We start from the raw sequence: 14,142 nt of genomic DNA on the forward strand, positions 1-14,142 counted from the left end.
CATCCACATCATTCTATTGAAAGTATGTTTATTAATTGAAAATGTATAATGTATATTCATGTCACTGGACCAAGAGAAAACATTTGCAGCAGGAAACAACTAATAATAGGGTTAAATACAAAAAAGATACTAATCAATTAAAAAGTATTGCAGTCCAGGGTATTTATAATTCATCTTCATATCACGAGATACCTACAAGGTTGAATTGTGAACTCACCTATGTAAAAAGACTAATATAATTCATAAAAGTCTCTTGTTTGTAATAAATTGCAGAATATAATTTAAATATGTATTTCTTCAAATAATCAAACTTGGAGAAAAGGACTAGATGACAATGTAATTGTGTAAAAGCAAAAATTGTGCATTAAACAAGTGTAATCATAGGAAAACAGCTAGACACATCTCATTGGTACACAACCAATATTGTTAAATTTGAAAATAAGTGTACAGAAGACAAAACAAAAAACTCCAAAGAAAAAAAAAACAGCTACAGAACTATAAAATCTCAGCAAGAAAAGTCTCATGGCAGTATAAATCAGTATAAATACTAACTGCGGAAACACAATAACAGAACAGGTTAGCTAAAACAGTCACTCAAATGATAGATGCCCTGTGGTGTTTTTAAAAAAAAACTATCTGATTGTCATATGATACAAATCTGCAATGTGAAGAAAAAAAAAATTCATCCACTTGTCAACTCCTATGTTGTTTATCTTTGTGCATGGTTTCACTATCTGAGAAATAAATTTAACCAAATGTGAGCTTAGATACAAGACAAACACAGATGACAGTCCTAAACCATGTATTCAAAAGCCCTCTGATTGTCATCATACATGTATGATACAAATGTGGCAGTGATCCATATTATACCAGAATGTTTTGGTGTTATAGTCACAATAAAAAAAGAGATTTTCAAGAATCAAGCAAGACTGCTTTATGTGTACAAGAGTTTGCAACAAATAAATTTAGCAAACATTACCAATTTCAGATACATCCAATAGTGTAAATCTCACAAGATATGCTAGAACACCCAAAATGATCTGATGGTGGGATTGTAATCCACACCATTTTAGTCATAGCTACAGCTCACTAACCACTGATCCAAAATGGCTCCTATGTTGGATTAAGTCTTGTACAAGTTTTAGGTAAAAAAAGTTGTATACTTGGTGTAAAATTGATGCAAATCTTCTAAGAAACAGACAGTGGACCTGCATATGCACACCTTTTATTTTCTAAACTGCAGCTCCCTGGTTGTCATCTGAGATCATATGATAACAAAGGAATATACATGATCCATATAACTCAAATTTACAATCTCAATTTTTTTTCTACTATGCTGATTTTTGGACATTTTAAAAATGTGATGAAAACTACAAGATTTCCTCAAGGTTAATGCTTTATCTTATTTGGAAAGATGCTCATGGAACACAGGTGAGTCTCTATAGTCCCAGAAAAGTGATCTCTAACTACAAAACTTAGACAGACCAATGGATGAACAGATGGACACATGTAACACTATGTCCACCCCCACTATTGCAGGGAATGATAAATAGATGCACCGATACTGAAAACATCCTGATATAACTAGTACACCTAGCTGAACAACTATATCACTACCTGTATCTATCTAACTGTACTAAAAAATCATACCAATGCACATGTTATCATGGTCTTTACAGACCACATTGTGACCATTCCAGCAAGTACTTTTAAATAACAAAACAAGGATGAAGTGAATGGGTCTACCATAACCAATATTTCATTTCTTAAATGAGTGACTGAGACTTAATGATTGATTTCTGAAAATTCCTTTAAGTAATAACATTGAAGTAGATTTCCATTCTAAAGTAAATATGGTCTTGCACATGCTTTTTCCCTCATTCAAATTTGGAAAAAGTTAATCAGTTGAGTTACATGGAAATCTAAGCTTAAACACTTACAGCAAAATAAGCGAATAATGGGACACTTCAATATAAGTTTAAGTTTTTATGCATCTTTGAAGAGAAAAATATAACACAAATAAATAAGCAAAATTTACCACATCTACTCATTAATCCAACACGGTCATGTCTAATGGCTCATTTCCCAGCTTTAAAACACCACATTTATAAGAAACAATGAGCCATCCAAAACTTTGAAGGGGCCGTGAACAAATTTGATTACCAAAGTTTGATCTTTAACTAAACAAATACCATATTTGAAAATGATCATACTGGGATTCATATGATAGTGAATAATGTCTGACAGTGTATGTTGTTTATTTCTTGCTGACTGACATATGCCAATCCCAGAAACAGTCCTGAATGGGAAAATCATATTGTCAAGTATATGTATGAAAGAGTATGCATGCCATATTTATGCTAAAAAGCATCTTCATTTGCACTTCAAAAAAAATCTATATAGAGATTTCTTGCACTTCTCCCAAAAGATATTCAACAAATAGTTAATCAAAAAATGAGCATATCATATGAAATCAATCCCATAAATCATATGAAATCAATCTCATAGTGACAGAATGAAAATTTATATTTTCAACCTATGAATCAAAGTATAAAGACTTGAACACTAATATAAAAGTCACCCTCCAATGTGCATTACACTATTATGTAAGAGACTAATCAATCAAACCCTTCAAGCAGTATGGATGAATCTGTCACCATCTTGGTGTTACTGGACATTACCTTCATTCGACTTATAATAACTTTCTGACACTAAAAGAAATTATGTAATACAGACAACTATATTTTTCAAAAGTTATTTAAACTTTGTAACCTGTGTTACAAATAAAAAACAATCCTGTATGCTATTATTAGAGTAGTCTCAGAAAGCTACATTGCTACACTGAAATATATATATATGTATATATATATATATATATATATATATATATATATATATATATATATATATATATATATACATATATATATATATATATATATATATATATATATATATATATATATATATATCTATATATCTATATATATATATCTATATATATATATATATATATATATATATATATATATATATATATATATATATATATATATATATATATATATATATATATATATATATATATATATATATATACGTTTTAGGTGCGTTGTGGGCAGTCATCCCGAAAGTGGGTTTACGGGAAGGACATGATATAGTTTACATTTCAAATACATAGGTTGTATTTCTTACATAGTAATTATGTATATGTTGAAAATAAGTATATACACTTACGTTATAGTCCTATTCATGTTTTCGGTTCGTGGGCAGATATATAAATTTCATGGGCAGTTTTGACCTTTAGGTTGAAGATGACAAAGTAACTGCCCAAAAATACGTTCACGAAGAACAAACATATAGCATTCTGCCCGTGAATACGGCCACGGGAACAATAAATAGCGTACTGCCCACGAATACGTTCACAAGTAACAAATATATAGCATGACTTTCCGGTGTGCGCGCGCAAAATGGTTGTCAAGACACGACGATAAACATTAATCTATTAAAGCATCCTTTGCAATGGCCAGCGTACATATAGCGGACGTGAGGTTCGTTTTTCACAGCTTGTTTGAAATAAATGGATGATTATATATCCAGTGTAACAACTTGTCTTGACAGCTTATGGACGCTAATGTTTGACATTTATTGTGAAGATGATTGTTCACTGCTTGTTGATGAATTCGTAGCTTCTGTTAATCGATGCTATAGCTCAATTTAACTGTCATACACTGATATGTTTAAGTCTGCTTGCACAGTTAACTATGCAGAGTTATGGAAATATAACAAATTGGTTTTAATAACTTTCAGAGTTTGTTTTACTATTACTCAATATTTGTTTCAAGTACTATAAAGGCTGTGATAGGTTGGGTGGCTTAGAGTACAAATCAGGCCCTTCTCACTTGGGGGGTGGGGGGTGGGTACTGCCCATTATGAATATTACTGGTCCTAGATGTCCAACCTGATATTTATGACATATAGGTTCAACATCTTACTGCCAGCAGAAATGGTGTTCTGTAGTATTTTTCCCAGTCAATAGTTTATGGATATATTATGTCATGTACTATGCTTGTTTAATTCTCTCATCTCAGTTCTGACGTTACCATTGAATGCTATAATGTTCCCAGACATCCGGTATTCTTGGTTATTAAAATTATATATATACACAGATAACTGAAGGTGAGTTCTCATTATTCCCTAACAATTGTAATTAGTGGGGCTGTAGCAATTGATGGTCTGAGAATTCAAGTTAACTGGTTCAAAACTTGGGTAAACAACAAACTGTTTTCTTCCTTTGACAGGCATCATAAAGTTTTGCATCTTTGTCTCTCTGATGACTGTGGTACACAAGTTACAGACTTTGCCTTAGAATGAGCCTGATTTTTGATACTTGTTACTGAATGGGGTGGGGTAGGGAAGTAACAAAATTATTAAAGGTGGAATGTATGCAAACCATGCTGGAAATAGATATGTGCCAGCAACTGCAACATGTAAGCTTCAATCAATTTGGAAACTATAAGCTTTATCCTGTAAATATTAACAGTTCACACCCTGTATAAAAGATGATTTTGTGTTTGATTAACTGGAACTGTTAATTTATTATGTTAAGGAATTTATTGTTTTAACCCTAGTAAATGTAATATAATTAGGTCAAAAGTTCCAGTTTGTTTATTGTTTCCAGAGTCGATTATTGTAACTGGAAGAACCTGTTTCTAAGTGTTAAATGAAACGAAAGAAATATTGTTTACTCAAGTGATATAAAGTAAAAGTTTAAAATGAACTGAAAGAAATATTGTTTATTCAAGTGATACAAAATAAATGCAAATGTGTATATTCATTAAGAAGTGTATTGTCAATTGCAAATAAATGAAGATTTATCTTATTTTGTTCTTTACTTGTGTACAAAATTATACCTGGATTGGGCAATAATTACTTGGACTCCATTTGGAAAAGAAAAATCTATATGTCCTAAATGCCTAATGTTCATATCATAATGCTCTTTTAATGGATGATTATGCTTTTCAGCTGACGTTACCATATTGCCAAGTGAACTAATAGTATGGCCTTCGGTGTGGCCCACTAATCACATTTGTAAATGAATTATGCATACAATAGAGAAATAGCTCTTAAAATATCTTATGAGTTGAACAATGTGTGTACACAAATAAACATGAAGCAAATCTTTGAACTTGTATGCCACACATGCAAGTGAATTGGTGGTTTTCATATGTAACTTGTGTACTCTTATGGTTTTTGTCTATATTACTTTTAGCCATTTCTATTCACACACCAGAACACAACCTTTTTTGTCTGATTCAGGTACTAATGCAAAACTTATTTCAGCTGTAACTGAAGTATACAGAATTTTTCCTGATGTTGAGGCCTACTGTGTAGACAGTATAGCTGTAAGTCATCAAATCAAATGGAAGACAACAGTGTGCAGTTGAAGAAAATGATATATACCCAGTACCATTTAGAGTTATCTTAAAGAAAAGTCACAATGCACACTGATACAAGTAGTTTTAGAAAATGCATTTGTTCCACATACATTTTAACTTAACCCAAAAGTTCAGTCTCTTGCCTAAAATTCAATCAGATGTATGCATTTATTCCATAAAACACAAAGATATAATGAACCAAATCATTTTCGTTATTGAGTTAGGTAGTAGGCTATGTTAAAGAGTGCAATCACTTTATCGATTTTTTTTTCCATTACATTTTTATTTATTATAAAATGACATTTCTTAGTGGAGTGCTAGCAACTGTAACTTGAGGAATATTTTGTACATGCTGGCCTAAGTGTCATGAATATACTGTGCTACATTTTGCTTTATTAGGTATAATACTATCATGAGACTTGCTTGATTAAATCCTGAATTTGTCAGTTACACTTACAAATCCACTGGTAGAATTTAAAATCTGTAACAGTTTGGGTACTTTTTTTGCAGTAACTGCAAATCACTTTGCCTTCACAGTCAATGAATTCAAGCCATTGATAATTGTCAAACCATTGTGACTGAAAATGTGATTGTCTCTTAGTTGTGTCCTATTTGATAATTTTGCTGCCACAGAGTCTGGATTGTGTCTCTGAAGAAATAGTTCATCTAGACTCTGTTGCAGTATTACATTTTATATGTTCAATTTAATGAATTTTCTTTCTTTGAATCATTCTTATGTCATAACTTGCGAAAATAGTTTAGTTAACAATATTTATTCAAACAGAAAAGATAACCTCACTTGACAAATCATCCTACTAAAGTGATCATGGCATACACTTTTATCTTTGAAATTCAAATATTGCCCACTCGTTAATTAACATAACTAATATTGCACATTGAAGATGATCATATGTATCATCAGTTTTAAAAAAATAAAGACATAATACTATCATTTAATCACTGCATACAGGAAACAGACACTTGTGTCTGTAAAATGCCTTTCATTGGATTACTTTGGTTTATTAAAACCAAACAGCGATCCACTCAGGATTTTCTAGGGTAGATACAGAGAATATATTATGGTCATTCAGAACGCTATCAATACATCAGAACAGATTGTTTTTATTATTATTTAGGCAAAATAACTTAGTAAGTCAGATGGCAAACATAAGGATGGTGATAGGTTATGTGGAATTTGCATTGAATCATCTGATCCCAGAAGATTTGATACAATGTCACTGGCTGTGGTAATCATCAAGTGCAGTTGCACGGCACCATAAGACTTATCAAGATACCATAAGCTAGAAAGATGAAGAAAAAGAAAAACGATGACCCAAAGACAAATCCTGCAAACTGTGTGCAAAAACGATTCCACAGATTATAGATGAAAACTTTACTATATTTAGCTTCAAGATATTAATAAATTCGGATTACTTCCTCCAGTCTGCTACAGTAATTCATGCCCATTGCACTCATAAATTGATTATAGTCCTTGCAGTATTTTGTGTGGGCCACAATATTTTAATTGATGCAGCTGATGCTCCATTCTTCAGTTCAGTGTTGATTCAAACATAGCAATGTCCCTTTGGGATGTGTGCATAAATAAAGAATGCCTGTCCCTTCATTACCACACTTGTTGAATTTATCGTGTCTCTCTGAAAACTGTACCATGTGAGAAAGAATTTTATAAACAAACTGGACATAAGTATTGCTAGACATATACTCAGACCTGAGACTTCATAAAAGACTGCTTACTTATGAGGCATTATTAGTGCTAGGGCTTGAGGTAATAACTTGCTATATGTTTGGTAAGGCAAAATAAGGGGCCTTATGACTTAAATTGAAACTGTGAAAAAACAAATGGTTCAAATGCAATAAACTTTTGTTTTTCCTCATTTGTTATATTACAGTGCCATGAAAGGTCATTTCTTTTATCTTTTTAATCCCTTGCCAATTTTAAGTCATCATCACTAACCAAGTCTCTAAATCAATTCTTGGCATATTTAGCTAAAATGGTGTCTACTGTTCCATTATATCATTGATTGTTTAGCTTGCTTGTATGGAGCTTAACACCATTTTTCAGGACATCATAGACTTTATATGGCAGCCAACATATTTATTGGAAGAAATCAACACACATAACGCTACTGGCAAGCTTTCTCATATACACACATTGGTTGGACTAGAGAGAGTTGATTAGTGATGTGTATGCCTGGACCATTCTATAATTCAGGGCCCCATGATTGAATACAGCTTAAAGAAATTAACCCTAATTCAATTTCCTTGTTGCATTTAAATCATAACACCCACCATGCAAAGTGACACATGTCTCAAGATTTTCAAATTTGTATATGTTTTGCAACTTTTAATTCTGAGTTGATGCATGTGGATGTGGAAATTCAGTTACTGAATACTTAGCTACTTATATAAGGAGCTCTCACACTGGTAAAAGCATGAAATTGGGATTGTATTTGCAAGAGGGCAATTAATTGTTCAAAATACTGTTTTAGCTAACTACATATGCGAAGGGTTGATGTATAAAAAAGAGGATCAAGAAATCCTAGCTGGTAAAGATAATTGTATCCAACTTGATAGAAAGTGAGAAGGCCTTTTAATTTTGTACAGCAGTTTCATTAAGGAACCAACTATAATACCATTAGAAGTTTATGAGCAGCAAAAACCACATTTAGGACCAACTAGACATCAAAACCATATGCATAGTTCCATTTACGGCCAACCAGACATCAAATAGGTCATCTAGTGAAAGCACAATGTCAAAATGACCAGCCATCTAGGAGAAGTAGCAAGGAAGGGGTTTTCCAGATGCCCATTAAAACAGCCATATTGGAGGTTAGATTGGCACTATTTTCATTTACGTCCAACTAGACATAAGAAGTCTTTCACTGATATGACGATTCATTCAGGAGAAGTAGTTATACCAAGATTTTCAGGATGGCCACATTGGTGGCCTTATAGGATGTCTGTACAGCACCATAATTCTCATTCAGGACCTGCTAGACATCAACATAAGTATTTTGTACACATGTTGACACGCTGACACAATTATCCATTCAGAAGTAGCGATAAAAAGTTTCTTAATATGGCTACTGTGGCAACCACATTGTATGTGTGAGTGGCACCATCTTGTTTTTTCTTCCATATATTTTCACACAAATATCATATTTAAAGATAACATGAATTCATACAAGATCTTGTCGGTTTATTTCATAACAGATTTTTCCCTCATATTAATATAATCTTTTGAAAACATTTATACATTATAGTTCTAGAAATTTTTCATGCTCTCAGAAACTATTAAAATCACGGCAGAAAGTGTTATGTTATATCTTTATTCAGCACTGAAAAATATTTATGAACTCTTAAAGTTTTTTCCCCTATATTAACTTAATTTAATGAAGATTTTCAGACTATAACCTTTCCATTGGATTTATTTTTTCAAACATGGCGTAAAAAGTATGTTATAGTAACCAATTTTTACATTGCCTTCACCATTGCAGAAATTTCCATAATCAATTTCCTAGTAAAGAAAAGCCAAGAAAATAAATGGACAGTTAATATTCACTTCAGGATCACAGACTTGAGGCAAATATGTCATTGTTAAATCAAACATTTTTATTGTGTTTCCTTAGATCTAAATATATATATATACTTGCTGTTACTCTAAACGAAGGCTGGTGATCCAGTTGATAACCTTTTGGGGGTTTTAAGGATGTCTTTAAAATTAAGGCCTTAAAAATGTTGAGATCTTATATTAAAAATGACAATTTGAGCCTTGCAGATTCATGTCCACAGGTGCCCAAATAAAAAAAGGGGGGGGGTGCAAGGGGCAAGCTTGTTGGTGTGTTATAAAATAACTGACTTATCATCGGTGTGCTGACAGGTGAAGTGTAATGAAATCACTGTTGTAATATTAATAATGAGTGAGTCTGCACAAAGGAATTTCATACAGCTAAACTAGCTCAACAACTAGAGGCAATTAAGAAATATATCCACATTCGTGATTCTGTCAAATGGCAGATACAACAGCATCAGGAAGCTCAAGTGGTATTTACAGAAGGTAAAGAGCCGCTATACTTGTTATCTTTTTAGGGTTGTGCTTGGATTTTGCCCTCAAGCTGGAGCAGTCATAGGATATATAATAAATCGCCACGGTCGGAATTTATCCCCAAGCTGGGGTAATCGATGGGTAAAGTCTTATCCACAGTCGGGGTTTTATTCAAGCTTCAGGTGCAAGTTTTTGTGCATCTCCATGCCCTTGCATAAAACAGTTACACATTTTTTTATATAGATATTTTTCAGTTGTAGACAGGAATAATAAGTATTTGCGAGTGTTTGAAATGAATGGGTTCATTATGAATTGAGTGGCACTACATTTCAAAAGCAAAATTGGATTGAAATGCAAGAACTGTAGTACGGAATTAGTGTTGGTTCTGGATCGTAGAATGGAATTGTGTGTGTGTGATTGGATTTTTAACGTAGCTTGAATAATTTTTCAGTCATATTGCTACGATGTCTGCAGTGTGGCAGCTTATAGTGATGTATAGCACTGGGGCATCATGCTGCAAACATGTAGTATGATGTTGCACCCAGTCACATTATCCTGACACCAGGCCGATCAGTCCTAACACTAACCTCTTAATGCTGAGCGTCTAGCGAGGTAGCTGTTAATACCATTTTTGTAAGTCTTTGGTATGACTTGGCTGGGGTTTGAACCCATGACCTCCCGCTTCTGAGGCGGACGCTCTAACCACTAGGACACCGGAGTGGTCAGAATGGAATTGTAACAATTACAATGGAAGCAATTTGTATTATGCTTGTTGGGGCATTCCTCACTGATGGCTGTCAGTGACATCATCATGGGAATGTGTAACAGCCACATTTTGTAAGAACAAGGTGTAGTTGTTGAACAATACAGACACTTTTCTGCCATTTCCACTGGCATCATCTCATATGATGTTATTTAAAAAAACTTCCTACAACATACTCACAACATATAAAACCTATATGCAAATCTGATGAAAGCTGCTTGTGTTTCTGAAACACATATTCCATACTGGTGGCAAGAATGTCCAAATCTACATTACAAAAATGAAAACATTACCATCCATCTAGGAGTTGCAAATGTATGAAATCCTCTTGTTGGGTAGTTTTACTAACAGGCTTTACAGCAGGGCCTTCCATTAGATTTAAATGTGGCAGGTAAGTTGACAAAGTAGGGTGGGGGGTTGGGGGGACCTACCCCAATGGGGATAATTCATTTTTTTTTTTAAAGTAGCATGGTGTAAAGTAAAAGTAGATGGGCTGATAAGGAATCCACTGAATTTACAGACTAAAGGTTCAGACATTTGTTTTTAAGAGAAAAATGAAAGAAGGAAACAATACAACAGATATTTTAATATGACTTTAATGTTTATTTTCTAGATTTAATTAAGATTATGAATCAGAATCAGTCTCCATCTCCACTGTAAAGTTTATCTATTACTTCTTCTGCTCAGGCACCTGCAAATTAAAACAAAATTGTAATGCTTAAATAAAGTCATATCATCTCAGCACTAGTTACATATGCAGAAGTCATGTTAATCAGCATTATAAAAATGTATGAAATTTTCTTCACTGCACTTGTGCTTCCCTTACTATCGTTAAGCCATGATACAAGATAACTTTGCACTTACTTGTCATTTCTGGCAAGTGGATGGTGCAATCAGTTTGCACAAAGATGAATTTATTTCATCCAAATATTTCATGTGAATAAAAATTCCAAATGGAGGCACTTGTCCGATCAGACAAGATATATGCATATTGTAGTTAGCTGGACTCTAGCTCTGATAGTCCTGGGCAATAGGATAAGCTGATTTTGTTATCAGTTTAGAAATGCATCCGCTTTGTAAATACTATGCTTTAAAAGACGAAACTGAATCCAATATTGATGAAATAAGAGTCATTTGGATTACCTTGTTTTTTATCATTCTGCGTTGGTTGGGTGCATATTTGAGGGTCTCTGATATGGTCTCTTCCATTCCATTTGCCTTTCCTTTGCCATTAGTTTTCAAGCAGGCTTCTGCAAGAGTAATACAATGTTTTAAAATAAGTTTCACAACAAAGGATGCATTGCATTTTTCTAAATGCCAGCAATAATCAATGGAATATTTTTAAAACATGTACTTTGAAATGTGTCTCAAGTTACTTTATCAATTCATTTAAAAATCTCTGGCAAGTCACATGAAAAACACAATTTAAATCAAGCCATACTTACTTATCAAAACCTGACATATCACAAGCTCTTGAAATGCTTTTTCCCTTTACGTCCCTTTGGACTATACTCTGGCCAGTCTTTTTGTTTTAAGCTTTTTCATCATCCTGCAGACACTATCCCCAATTGTAAACCTGCCAAGGGAGCTCAAGTAGCATATCTGAAAATAATAATAATAATAATATTACTATTTTTTGATTTTGATATTATTATTAGTAGTAGTATTTCATGATCGATGTGACAAAATATGCTTGTATATAGTTATTTTTTGCCATGGTTTTGCAAGCAAATTTAATTTCTCTAACTTGAAAAAAATTTGATAACATTAACTATGCAACACAATGTACTAATAGCAATTATAAACCAAATTAACCACCGTGAATCTATTAACTTCATAAATGACATTCACTCAAGGATTGAATTAAAGTAGCCACATAATATGTAATAGTGTATATGTAGTAAAGGATTGAATTAAAGTAGCCACATAATATGTAATAGTGTATATGTAGTAAAATACCTGTTACATGTTCATTGCTAAACATGTTTTGGCCTACATCCGTAAGACAAAACAGCCGACCACTACATGTTCACCCCACCCCCAAAAATAATTACTTGCATAATGCATATTGAGGTTCACAACAGCAAATAAAGGTTATAACAGTTTTTTTAAATAGAAAATAAAGCCCCAATGTACCATCTTCTTGGAGAGTTTGGGATTCTCCTCCAACCTCTGGAAAAGGCCCTCTAGTTCCTCCACTGAATCACATGGCATTGCAAGAATTTCTTCTCTATATTCTGTGTCTGGGCCTTGTATATGAACTTGGAGGGCCAGCTGCTCCAACAAATTCTCAATATTTGTGTCCAGTTTCATAAGTACATTGAACTGGAAATCTGTAACAGATTTGTGATGAAATTAGTTTTGAAAGATCAAGATCATTATTATAAACTCCTTAAAAAGATCTGTACAGTGAACATGGGTTTAACAATGAAATATATTTATGAAATGAAATACATGGTCTTTGTACAGTTTATATGAAAACTTTTCCCTATAATCCTTTATTTTTTTATTCCCTGGATATGTTGTTTCACTGCTGGTGTCTGTAAAGTCTGCATTCAATGTAGATGGTTTAGGCGTCTGACTTACACAAGACAATGGTATACATCAGAAAGAAAAATAAAAAAACCAATGGAATGATGAACAGTCGACACATCAATGAAAAACAATTCATTGTTTATTTGCACAAATAAGTCTTGAACAGTATGTTTTATGACCTATAATTTAATTAATTAACATCTCACAATGTTCTGAAATAACAGTATCTAAGCTACAAGAACTTGTGCTTTCATGTCATAATCTTCCATTTTGCAAACAAATTTTGATGTTGAATCAAGGTATATGACCTTAGCATTGAACACTAACATTCAAAATGTCTACAAGATGACAAGACTATTATCAACTGAAGTGACAACAAACCAATGAGTTTTACGTGCATTGAACATAAGCATTTTTAAATGCTACAAAATGTGTTTTTAGTGTATGGCCACAAATTACCCAACATTTTGTCAAACATAAAACAGTTCTACTACCTTAGATGAGAATTAAATTCATAAATACAGTATATAATTGACCTACTCGTATTTAGAGAGCTGTAAATGAAATGAGAGATTATATAAAAGTCAACACCTGTAGTATTTGTTTCATTATTCTATAATGTACATTTTTTTCCATCCTCAATACTTACTACTTGCAGAGGAACTGGCAGAGAGAAATCTTTATATTCTCCACTCCAGAGTGGATGGGGATGGTGATGGTGTTGTCCTTCTGGATGCAGCTAAGAGTATAAAGATTATCACTACTCCTTAATTGCAGTAAAAAAGAAACAAAGAAATCAGACTGGATTTTTTGGCATGTAAACAAAATGCATACTGGTTGCAATGACCACTGTATATAAAGCAGTGATACAATATATCACAAAATGCATTCTTTTTTAACAAATCATCTAATCTCATATATACAGCATCATGAGTAAGTAAGTACTCTTAAACACATCTTATTAAACAGACAGAAAAATGATGAAATTTATACATACTTTTGATAAAGAATGTCCAATTGTGGCATGGTATAAAAGCAATTGATAAAAAATAAAAAGAGACCAGATAAACTAAATAGAACATACCATTTTATATAAAAAATTTAGTTTTTAGAATTGTTTATGGGGTATTTATGTTTCCATAGTGTTATCTAAAGGGTTGTTCGTCCGAGTCTGGTTTCCCTCACCTTGCTCGAAGTTCCTTCCCTTGAAATGTTTTGTAACCTTTGCTATATGTCGCCTAGGTCTCAGTGTTTGCTATATGTAATGGTGTTATATTGTGTGTATGCTATATTTTCTTTATGTTTGAGACAGCAAGTATAGATCAAATACTTTCCCAGTT

The 14,142-nt window shown here is 32.9% G+C and overlaps 1 long non-coding RNA gene across 1 annotated transcript; it reads right to left on the minus strand.

Annotated features, from left to right (window-relative positions):
- Positions 1-10,845: 10,845 nt before the first annotated feature.
- LOC149793238 (uncharacterized) lies at positions 10,846-13,756 on the minus strand. The gene is made up of 5 exons (XR_016422542.1): positions 13,452-13,756; positions 12,404-12,600; positions 11,713-11,869; positions 11,411-11,517; positions 10,846-10,958 (listed from the first exon to the last, which is right to left on the minus strand). It is a non-coding gene; the product is annotated as an uncharacterized LOC149793238 (long non-coding RNA).
- Between the last annotated feature and the right edge of the window lie 386 nt (positions 13,757-14,142).

Source organism: Sinohyriopsis cumingii, chromosome 8 (assembly GCF_028554795.1).
Source record: "Sinohyriopsis cumingii isolate HCF-2022 chromosome 8, ASM2855479v2, whole genome shotgun sequence".
NCBI lineage: Eukaryota > Metazoa > Mollusca > Bivalvia > Unionida > Unionidae > Sinohyriopsis > Sinohyriopsis cumingii.